This window comes from Helianthus annuus, chromosome 13 (assembly GCF_002127325.2).
Source record: "Helianthus annuus cultivar XRQ/B chromosome 13, HanXRQr2.0-SUNRISE, whole genome shotgun sequence".
NCBI classification, from domain to species: Eukaryota; Viridiplantae; Streptophyta; class Magnoliopsida; order Asterales; family Asteraceae; genus Helianthus; species Helianthus annuus.
Genome location: NC_035445.2, coordinates 122,793,461 through 122,806,499, shown reverse-complemented (window position 1 = coordinate 122,806,499; position 13,039 = coordinate 122,793,461).

The following is a 13,039-nucleotide window of genomic DNA, read 5'->3' as shown; positions in this document are numbered from 1 at the left end:
TAAGATCACATAAGCATGTTTTCGCACACCGAACCCATCAAAGCTTATTTCTAAGCCATGTTTAGGTTATATATGGTATGTTTAACTTATGATCAAGTTCCGGACTGTTCGACACCATACGAATCGGTATAGTTTCGCAGTTTGACGCAAATAGTCCCTGCGATCGAACAAACTTGTTTTTGCCATACCAAACCTTCCAAAACTTATTTCTAAGTTATGTAAAGGTCATTTAAGGTATGTTATGCCTATTTCACTATTCCGGAGTGTTTGTCGCGTTAAACTGATTACGTTTACGCACCAGTGTGCGTATAACTTTCCAGAAAGCGATTTAAAGCTCGGAATTGAACAAGAATTGATATGTGCGAAAGATACACATATTTATACAAATTCCAAGTATGAAACACAATGTTTCATAGGTTTGGCATTTGTTTGGTGTTCGAGGTGACACAGGTGTCACAGTCTCCCCTACTTTAGGAAATTTCGTCCCGAAATTTAATTCTAGAGGAAACTTGTGAAGACAACTGTGATCGTTTCGCTTTTGAATGAATCCTCCGTTTCCCAAAGTAAAACTCTAGGTTACGTTTGGATTCTTAGCGAATCTGATAACTGCCAGAATGTCCTTGTTGCAGTAACAAAAACATGGGGTTTCGAACAACGGATAGGAGAATGTTTCCTATGAAGACTATTATAGGAAACTTGTGTGTGCTCGAAATTAGAGTCGGAGATCGCAAAATAAATGACATTGGCCAAGGTCCAGGACTTCTAGTAACTTAAATAACGCTACCTTCGCAATGTAATAAGGAACACTTATATATAGGAAGTACCAGCGGCGTATCCACCATGCCCTTTTACATTGCTCCCGTCTCGTTATTCTCATCACTATAGGTCTTAACACATGACAAAATTTGTTGTGGTTTCTGTGCACTAAATTCCATAATTACGTATGCATCCATAATTACGTAATTCCTTGCACAGTCCGCACAATTTATTTCATAATGTGTGGGGTAAAATCAATCGAATAAACAAGAAATGACTTGACTAGATCACCAAAAGATCTTTTTAATTAAATCAATGAACGATCTTTTTAACTAGATCAACACATGATCTCCTTATCTAAATCGTCGTATGATCTCTTTAAATAGACCATTTAAGGGATCTTTATAACTCGGAACCAAATAATCGTTTTGATACAGCACTTTGGAATCCAAGGTTCTTACTATTTGCATAGAAGCCCCTTAAGGATTTAAGATAGTACTTTGAGTATCCTTCAAAGAATCTATCATATGAAAATATGGAAGATTCCACCAGGACTTAGATAGCGAGCTTTGTAGTTACACATAGACACAAAATCACCAAATTGTGTATTCGTTAATTTAGTTATTAGCTCGTTTGTGAATTTGAAGTACACTAGAAATCCAATCACGGACTTCAATTAGTACTTTAAAATATCCTCAAGAATCTAACTATCAAGATAGGAAGATCTTATAAGGATTTGGAATTTGTTTCTGTCGTTTTATAACATTCGTTTTAGGATATATAAAGAATCCAATTAAGGACTTATGATAGCACCTTTATCAAATCAAAGATTTGAAATGGTACTTCAAGTATCTGATTAAGAATTGCACCTGTACTTTGTTTCTTAAAAGAAACTAGTACTTAGGATTTTTGGGGAGATCACAAATGATCATAGAATGAAGGAATCACACGAGAAGTTTGTTCTGGAAAGAACATGGTTCTTTGGTGTCGGTATTGTAGGGGTATGCCAACACACAATCGGATCAGTTTTGGAAATAAAATTTGGAACAACCATTTTATTTATAATAACTGAATTGTCTCAAATGTCAAAAGATAACAACAAAGGAAATACAAAAGACTAATTGTTCACTGCTGCGTTGTCATTTGCATTTGCCTCGTTTATGTTGAATACTCGTCCACGTGCTGGATTTGTATTAACAAGTCTTGGGCAATTGTTCCTGTAGTGAGTAAGGTCACCACAGTTATAGCACGATCCAGGAGGAAACTGTGCTCGAACAACGGCAGGATTTGCAGCATTTTGGTTTTGGATAACATGGCGACATGTATTGACCAAGTATCCCAAACGCCCACAGTGGGTACACTTGTGACACGGTGTTTGATTCACATGATGACGGTTGCATTTGTTGCACAAAGGTGCAGTACAAATATAGTTCTTCCTAGCACGAGGCTGTGCTGGCTGATTTGGTGCAACTTGATCATTCTGAGCGACCACTGCGAAGTTTTGTGAAGCCTTACGCTTCTTCGACTTCTTAGAGGACTCGGTCTGTTTATCCTTTGGTTTTTCTTGTGCCAACTTGTCAGATGGTTTCGGATCGCCTTTTCGGAAAAGCTTACCCTTCCTGATTTGAGACTCAGTCAGGGTAGCAGATAGTTCAATGGCTTGTCTGACGGTAGTAGGGTGGCTACCAGTAACAATATCCTGAACTGGATCAGGAAGGCCATCGATGTATCTTTCAATTGCCTTATCCAAAGGCGTAACCATGGCAGGACATAACAGACTCAATTCCTCGTATCGATCAGTGTAGGCTCGATGTTCACCGCTGTCTTGTTTGAGATCATCAAATTCCCGTTCTAGAGCCCTAAGCTCATGACGAGGACAGAATTCCTTCATCATTAGAGCCCGAAGCTCTTCCCAGGTTTGTGCCATTGCTACATCGGCACCTCGATCCCTCATTATGCCGTTCCACCATGTGAGTGCTCTTTTCAGGAACACACTTGATGCAAACTCAACCTTTCGCTCGTTTGGGCATTGCACATGACGAAATGTGCTTTCAAGACTCTCAAACCATTGTAGAAGCCCCGTGGCTCCTTCAGACCCAGTAAATGCGAGTGGCTTAGCTGAGTTGAATGTCTTAAAGGTGCACTGAACATTGTTATTGTTTGCCTGATTTATCTGGGTGATAAGGTTCGGGAGTACAGCAGCGAATTGCTGAGCGATTAAGGCTGCCAAGGCGGCATCCTGAGCTTGATCACGTCGAGGAGGCATATTCTAAAAGGGCAGAGAAACATGAGGGAAAACGAGTGAGATGTCATTGGATATTCAAAACTGGATGTTTAAGAATATCGACAGAGCATAAGGATTGTGATCATTCGTTCGTTACTTAAAACAAACAAACGACACTGTGACAAATCAAAGTAAGTGGGTCAATATAATGTATCACTGAAGACATGCTCGCCTATAAGTGAACACTCACCCCAAGAGTTCCCAGGAAAGAGTGACTGGTCCGATACTACGGATTTGTACGAACACTCTAGCCTTAGACAGAAAACTCAGGGTACAGGCATTCACTCTTCCAGTTTGCATGTGTTCACATTATTTAGACCCAAACTTTGACGGGATTTTGAAACTCAAAAGGCAAAAGGCTAAAGATGAATCAAACTGGAAGGGTTCAAAACCTTATAACAAAGGGTTCAAAACCTAGTAATCAATCATCCAAGGATAGATGATTAATTTTCGAAGCGGATTCGTTATTGTGTTCTCGTTGTGGTTATCACCTAAGGATAGGTGACGTGTATTGTTTTAAGACTAAACACAAGATAACTTGTGTTAGGGTCCTAGGAAGGTTATAGTCTAGGTCAAAGCATTACTAATAACCTAATTCCCTATAACCATTGGCTCTGATACCAACTTTTCTGTCACACCCCGACCACGTAAAACAACAAAACGTGGCGGAAACGTCGGGGAGTGTTGTAACAGAATCATTGTTTCACAACCATGGATCAAATAGTTTTGTTTTATTGAATTATTGAACTCATTGTTTTAGTACAATTTAGAATAATACAAATAATTGTTTCTCAGTTTTAAGTCACTAAGGCACAAGTCCATCCTATATGTAGCGTGCATCAACAATCATCACATAGCAGTACCTGAAACATATATGAAAATATGGTACGTCAGCATAAAAATGCCTGTGAGTAACATAGGTTTTTGTGTATTAGATTCATGGCTTTAGAATATACGAGAAAATGTTTTATGTTTTCAAAATAGCCATGAATCTACTGTAAAAGTTTTGTTTCTGAAAACGTGTCGTTTTGGAAAAGGATTTATAGTATAGACAAAAATATACTTTGGTTTTGAAAAGTTTGTATAAATAGTATATCAAAGTATACTCTAGTTTTGAAATAGTTAAATGGATAGTATATCAAAATATACTTTAGTAACTAAAATAATAGTTTTGGTAGTATATCTCAAGTATACTTTGGTTTAAGAATAAAAGTATTGGTAGTATATCAAATTATACTTTGGTTTGAAAATAGCATATCAACTATGCTTTGGTTTAAAAGTAGCATATCAACTATGCTTTAGATAGTATATCAAGATATACTTTAGTTAAAAATAACAAAGTAGGTAGTATATCAAACTATACTTTGGAAAATAGTAGCATATCAAACTATGCTTTGGATAGTATATCAAAATATACTTTAGTTTAAAATAACAAAGTATGTTAAAACATATGTTGGATTTTGTACTTAGTATATCAAAATATACTTTGGTATATCACATTTGAGAGTACATCAGACTGTACTTTTGTAGTATATCAACATATACAAAGAGAGTGTGATTTGGTATTCAACAAAGCCTTAGTTATCAAACTACACTTTGGAGACTATAGAAATACCACGAAGGCAATTTCTATTTGGTTGGTATATCATACTACCAATCGGCTGGGTGAATGTATAAAAATGGTACAATCCAACAATTAGTTTTATAAGTTTTGGAAAACCAGTGTTTAAACCATAGGTAATCGTTTAAAAAGAGTATGTACTAAGCATGTGTAATCATGTAGTTTAAAATCAGGAAAATAACAGATAGGCATATATGTTTCACCCCAAAACATTTGAAAACAGTAAAAGAGGGGACTATGTACTCACTTGAGATTGCAAGTATCCTTGATTAGGTGTCCTAACAAAGCTCGGGAAATCAAGGAATCAAGTGGCACCTAGAATGGATCACTATGATAAACAATCGGATCCTAAATCGGGAGATAAGATAGAATGAGGTTCTATAAATCAAATGAGTATTTGAACTCATATGGTATGATTCAATAGTCCCAACATTCTGATTTGGAAGTCCACCTAAGTGCTTTTGACCCGTTTCGACCCATTATGGTAGTATAAGCCACTATAATGCGTCGTTTGCGTAAAACTATGTTCGGATGGTTAACTATGTGCTATGTCAAGTCTTACATGCCCAATTATCCCTAAACATGTTACTAAATCAGATTATATGTCAAAAATATGTTCACATAATCAAAATACGGATTTTAGCTTCAAAAGGGCATTTTGGTCATTTCCTATGGGCATACAAGTTAACTAGCATACGACTAACCAATCCTATGTGATCATAAGGTATAACCTCAGTGGTTATTCCCTATGCAACTATGATCACTAACTAAGCTTGGTCGGATCCTAAAGATCGACCAAACGGGTCGGGTTCGAAAGGCTAAGCGGTTGTTTAGACCGCTTATCTTACGACCCTAAACAAGCACAAACTAATAGTGTCGAGTTAGACATGTCAAAACATGTCTAACCTACTGATTTGGTATCAAAACAAAGCGTTTTGATACTCTAAAGTAGTTCCGTTGCAAAATGCGTGCTAAAACGCATTTTGACCGAAACTTTGACTCGACACTACAACTGGTTAACGTGGTAATCAGCGGTTATAATCACGAAGGATTATAACTATCGTGATTACAATCACGTGTCAAAGTTCAATTGAACTTTGACTTAACCAATTGATGGTCAAAACCGAAAGTCAAACTATTGGTCAAACTGTTTGACTTTCTGCTTAAACATAAAGAACAAGCATGAAAGAAGACTTACAAAGGGTCCTAGCTATCTTTTCTACAAAGAATAAAGTTCCAAGCAGATTAGAAAGCTCCCAAATCAGATTGTAGAAGAAGAGATGAAGGAATGAGCAAATGAAATGGAAGAGAGCTTGGCTATTTATAGTTGATGCAACTCAACAAGATCACTACACATGTATTGTGTAGCCTCCAAGCAATAATCTCATCCATACACTTGTTAGGAGCAGGTGCAAAGCCTTGGAGAGGTGGTAACTTGGTTACCACACAAAGAAATTGCAAGATTGGCCCCTGAATTTACAAACTGATGCTGAAAACACACTTTCTGCCCAGATGTGGCGCTCGCGTAGCGCGACGGCATAGGCAGGAGGGCTCGCGCTACGCTACGGTGTGTCTGATTCAGCAAAGTTTCAAAAATGGCAGAAATGGTCCCTGCACGCGTTTAAAGCCTTTTTCGATGCATTTAAACCCCGTTAACCTCATTTCAAGGCTCTAAAATGAAGTTAAAGCATAGGGGACTCAAAACATGCTCGAAAATATCTCGGATGTCGGTTCGTTTGGTCGTACAATCGCGTTGTTCGGTTAATTACGACGGAAGTCGTAACGAACGCAAAATCGATCCAAATTAAGCGACGAATGGAATTTTTGCATGGCGATCACTAAAATAAAAATATTTTAGTGTGTACAAAAATTTTGGATGTCCAGATGTGTCCAGAACGTAAGATATGCGCGAAAATGCAAACTTACGCCGTTTTTGACACTTTTAGTCCCTGTAAGATCACATAAGCATGTTTTCGCACACCGAACCTATCAAAGCTTATTTCTAAGCCATGTTTAGGTTATATATGGTATGTTTAACTTATGATCAAGTTCCGGACTGTTCGACACCATACGAATCGGTATAGTTTCGCAGTTTGACGCAAATAGTCCCTGCGATCGAACAAACTTGTTTTTGCCATACCAAACCTTCCAAAACTTATTTCTAAGTTATGTAAAGGTCATTTAAGGTATGTTAAGCCTATTTCACTATTCCGGAGTGTTTGTCGCGTTAAACTGATTACGTTTACGCACCAGTGTGCGTATAACTTTCCAGAAAGCGATTTAAAGCTCGGAATTGAACAAGAATTGATATGTGCGAAAGATACACATATTTATACAAATTCCAAGTATGAAACACAATGTTTCATAGGTTTGGCATTTGTTTGGTGTTCGAGGTGACACAGGTGTCACATGTGTCGCATATCCGCATAACTCTTTTGACGGCTTCGAGTAGTCACAAGATTATCGCGGATTTTCTTGATTTTGTCTGTTGTTTCCAGAATGAGCTCAGGTCCAGTAAGCTGAGCTTCAACGATCTCATTCCAACAGACAGGTGAACGGCATTTTTGACCGTAGAGAGCTTCGAATGGTGCCATATTAATACTAGCATGATAACTATTGTTGTATGAGAACTCGATCAATGGCAGATGAGAATCCCAATTTCCACCAAAGTCTATCACGCATGCTCTAAGCATATCCTCCAAAGTTTGAATCGTTCTCTCAGATTGTCCATCTGTTTGGGGATGATAAGCAGTGCTTAGATTCAGTTGGGTTCCCAAAGCAGATTGCATGGTCTTCCAGAAATGAGATGAAAACCGAGCATCACGATCAGAAATGATATCCAAAGGAACACCATGTCGTGATACAATCTCATCAACATAAATTTTTGCAAGTTTATCAGCAGATAGATCCTCGCGTATTGGAATAAAATGAGCTGATTTCGTTAATCGATCGATAACAACCCAAATAGCATCATGACCTTTAGACGTACGTGGTAACTTAGTGATGAGATCCATCGCAATGTTTTCCCACTTCCAAACCGGTATCTCTGGTTGCACAAGCAAACCAGAAGGTCGTTGATGTTCAGCCTTGACTTTGAGACAAGTCAGGAATTTTGATACATACAAGGCTACATACTTTCTTATACCAGGCCACCAACACTGAGTACGAAGATCCTTGTACATTTTATCAACACCAGGATGGATAAAATATCGAGGCTTGTGAGATTCGTCCATTACTAAGGTGCGAAGATCGTCATGTTTCGGAATCCACAAACGATCCTTAGAATAGAGCAACCCATCGTCCTTCGCTTCGAGCTTAAGCTCAATCTGATGTGGTAATTCCTTACCTATCAAATTTTGTGAAACACAAAATTGTTGAGCTTGAAGAACACGAGTTTGAAGATCAGATAGCGTTTGAACAGAATGAAGCTTGACTCGCTCTTTTCGACTAAGCGCATCGGCTACCACATTCGCCTTACCAGGATGGTAGTGAATTTCGCAATCGTAATCACTCAAGAGCTCAACCCAACATCGTTGCCTCATGTTCAGCTCCTTCTGATTAAGAATATGCTGGAGACTCTTGTGGTCTGTGAAAACCACATACTTCGGTCCATAGAGGTAGTGTCTCCAGATTTTAAGCGCGAAAACCACAGCTCCCAACTCAAGATCATGAGTTGCGTAGTTCTTCTCATGAATTTTTAGTTGTCTTGACGCATATGCAATGACTTTACCTCGTTGCATAAGAACGCAACCAAGTCCTAGATTCGACGCGTCACAATAGACAACGAAATCATCATTTCTCTCGGGAAAAGATAGAACAGGAGCATCACATAACTTCTGTTTTAGCGTTTGGAACGCTTCTTCTTGCTTGGGTCCCCACTCAAAAGGCTTATTCTTCTGAGTCAAAGCAGTGAGTGGAACCGCGATCTTTGAGAAGTTTGAAATGAATCGACGATAATATCCAGCAAGACCAAGAAAAGATCGAATCTCTGTAGGTGTCGTTGGTGTATTCCAGTCTTTAATAGCAACAATCTTGGATAGATCCACATGAATACCCTACTCGTTGACTATATGACCCAGAAACTGAACTTCTTTAAGCCAAAATTCACATTTGGAGAATTTAGCAAAAAGTTGTTCCTTCTTCAAGAGTTCCAAAGTCAAACGAAGGTGTTGCTCGTGATCGGCACGAGACTTTGAATAAATGAGAATATCGTCGATGAATACAATGATGAACTTGTCTAAATAAGGTTTACATATCCTATTCATTAAGTCCATAAAGATAGCTGGAGCATTCGTCAAACCAAAAGGCATGACTGTGAACTCATAATGTCCATATCTTGTGCGAAAAGCAGTTTTGGGAATATCTTCTTTGAGAACACGAAGTTGATGATACCCAGAACGCAGATCGATCTTGGAAAAGCATGAAGCACCTTGCAGCTGGTCGAATAGATCATCAATTCGAGGTAGGGGATATCGATTCTTGATGGTGAGCTTATTAAGTTCACGATAATCGATACACATTCAAAAAGATCCATATTTCTGTTTCACGAAGAGGACAGGAGCTCCCCAGGGTGAAAAGCTCGGTCATATGAATCCTTTATCAGATAACTCTTGAAGCTGCTTCGATAATTCTTGCATCTCGGATGGTGCAAGTCGATAAGGCGCTTTTGCAATTGGGTTGGCATTGGGTACAAGGTCAATATGAAACTCGACTTGACAAACTGGAGGCAAACCAGACAGTTCATCAGGAAACACCTCTGGATAATCCTGAACAATCGGGATATCCCGAATACTCTTACTCTTGTCTTTCTCCTCGGTGACATGTGCTAGAAAAGCAACATATCCTTTTCTCAAATAGCTTTGGGCTTTTGTACATGACATAAGCTTGAATCCACCAGATGGCTTCTCACCACGAACTTCTAAAACTTCTCCAGAAGACAAAGGAATACGAACAATCTTATCGAAACAAACCACCTCAGCATGATGTTTGGTTAACCAATCCATTCCAACGATAATGTCGAAGCTCCCTAGTTGCATCGGTGTGAGGTCAATAGGAAAAAGATGGTTATCAAGGTTCAACTGACAATCACGAATAACAGAATTGAGGACACGAGGTTTACCAGTAGCAACTTCAACAGATAAGGGTTTCCTCAGTTTAGTTCTAGGTATCGCAAGCAAAGGCTCAAATGACAATGAAACAAAACTTCTATCGGCACTAGAATCAAAAAGAACAGATGCAGGTCGATTGTTAACAAGAAACGTACCATTGACAAGAAAGGTACCATTGACAACGAGGTTGTCAGCTCGAGCCTTTCTTATCTTTACCCTTTTCCTTGTCTTTCGCAAAATCGGTCGACTTCTTCTTATCACCTTTGTGGGTAAGTTTACCCTTCCTGACTTGAGACTTAGTCAGGGTTGCAGCCAAATCAGTCGCTTGACGCACAACGATAAATCAAAGCAAATGGGTCAATATAATGTATCACCGAAGACATGCTCGCCTATAAGTGAACACTCACCCCAAGAGTTCCCAGGTAAGAGTGACTGGTCCGATTATGTGGATTTGTACGAACACTCTAGCCTTAGACAGAAAACTCAGAGTACAGGCACTCACTCCTCCAGTTTGCACGTGTTCACACTATTTAGACCCAAACTTTGACAAGATTTTGAAAACTTAAAGGGTTCAAAACCTAGTAATCAATCATCCTAGAACAGATGATTAGTTTCCAAAGCGGATTCGAATTTAGTGTTCTCATTGTGGTTATCACCTAAGGATAGGTGACGGTTTTGTTTTTAAAAATCTAAACGCAAAGTTTCTTGCGTTAGGGTCCTAAAAAGTTATAGTCTAGGTCAAAGCATTACTAATAACCTAATTCCCAATAACCAGTGGCTCTGATACCAACTCTTCTGTCACACCCGGACCACGTAAAACAACAAATCGTGGCGGAAACGTCGGGGAGTGTTGTAACAGAATTATTGTTTCATAACTATGGATACAAAAAGAGTTTCGTTTTATTGATATTATTAAACATTAACATTGTCTTAACACATAACAAACAAATTACATATTGACTATCACTGTTATTATGTCACTAAGGCCTCGTCCAGATCCTATGTGACGCATGCATCCTAGAAATCACATCAAGCAACAACACCGGAAACATATGTAAAAACAAAGTCAACAAAGAAATGCTGGCGAGTACATAGGTTTTATAAGAGTGTCGGAATCATGGCTCGTTTATACGTTGCAGTACTTTATTAGACTACAAGAGTCAAAATACAAACCTCGTTTTGAAAAGTGTATTGCAACATAATTTAACCAACTCAAATCAAGTCGATTATAATTTATAAAACCTCGTAGCCATGATTCTTAACCCAAAAACATTTGTTTTAGAAAACCAATTTGTAAAACTTCTTGTATTAACTCGTTAATAAAACTCGTATGGTTTATATCTTTTAGAAAACATCGTTGTGTGACATCGTTCAAAATCGTTTACCCATGTGAACTAAATAACGCCACGGTATGTAATATGCTGAAAACACTTATATATAGGAAGTACCAGCGGCGTATCCACCATGCTTTCATCACATTACACCCGCCCTGTTATCTAAACACTAACCAAAAACCAATCGTTTATCCAATTCGTTTATCTTGTTTAAATTGTTTCCAAATCGTTAACTTGTTAAAATCATTTAAATCATCCTCGTTTTAACTGTGAAAACTATTTATGGTCGTCTCGCTAATAACATTCAAACCTTTGTGACTCGACTATCTCGTTTCTCGCTTCTCGCATTAACAAACCACCAAAGGGTGAGTTAACTAACATCAGATTCAGTCGTTACCCACAACCCCCACACATAACCATGGTGCAGTAGGATAACAGGATTTGTCAGATCCTATGGTACCATAACCTAATACTGGTCGACTTGATCAATGCTAATGAATGTCATTTGTTATGTAACTACAACCAATAAGTTTGTTCACTTTATTGAAATCGTTATTAGTTTAATATAAACCATCTTAATTTTTTTTGAAAAACCATTGTTTAAACCTTGAAAATCATTTTGTACATATGAATCAACCCAAAACAATTGAAAACAGTAAAATAGGGGAAACTATGTACTCACATGAAGTGCAAAGTATCCTCAATCAATAGAACTTTAACAAAGTCAAGTAAACCAGAGAAATCAAGCAGCACCTAGTAATCGAATCACTAGTCAAACAATAGACGCCTAAATCGGTAGATCGGACAAAATGAGGTCTTGTAAACCAAATGAGTGTTGGAACTCATGTGACATGGTTTAACAAAGCCTACATCCTAAAATGAAACTTATCCTAAGTGCTTTCGACCCATTGCGACCCATTAAGGTAGCTTACGCTACTTTAACGTGTCGTGCGCGCAAAATGCGTTTGAGATGTCTAACTAGTCCTATGACAAGTATTATATGCCTAAACATGTTTAGATATGTTACATAATCAGTTATGTGACAAAAATTTATGTTACATATGCTTATTTAACAATTATGTAAGAAAAGGGCATTTTGGTCATTTACCAAAGGCATATAAACTACCTTTCATGCGACTAATTAAACCTAAGTGACCATAAGGTATAACCTCGGAAGGTTATTCCCTATGCAACTATGGTCACTAAGCATGTTTGGTCGGATCCTAATGATCGACCAAACCGGTCGTGTTCGAAAGTCTACGCGGGTGTTTAGTCCGCTTGACTTACGACTCTACACAAGCACTAAACTAAAAAGTGACGAGCTAAACATGCTAAAACATGTTTAGTTAAGTTAGAAAACAGATTTTGGTATCAAAACAAACGGTTTTGATACCTAAAAGTAGTTTGGTTACAAAACTTATTTCTAAGTTATGTGGAGGTTATTTAAGGTATGTTAAGCCTATGTCACTATTCTGGAGTGTTTGTCACGTTAAACTAACTGCGTTTACGCACCAGTTTGCGTATAACCTTCCAGAAAGCGATTTAAAGCTTGAAATCAGATTTGATTTAAATTGAAAAATCCTCAAACATAAATACACACATAATAACACCAAAGCACATATAATAACACCAAATCACATTGTTTTATTGATAATCAACATTGTTTTACATTGTACAACGATTATAGAACACAGTTGTCACAGTTTAGACGGGAGCGAGACTCACACCTTTTTTAACAAGAGCCCGGATATTGTAAACAATGGAATGTTCCATTTTCCCATTTTTAATTTAGGCTTCTATCTTTCCGACAACCTCTTGCGTTTTTGTACCCCTCGCCGGAGCCTACGGTATATATGGCAATACGGTGTTGTTCCAACAAGTAAGGAACCACCTGATAACGGACAGTTCCTTAAAAACTCTAGATAAAACTTCATAA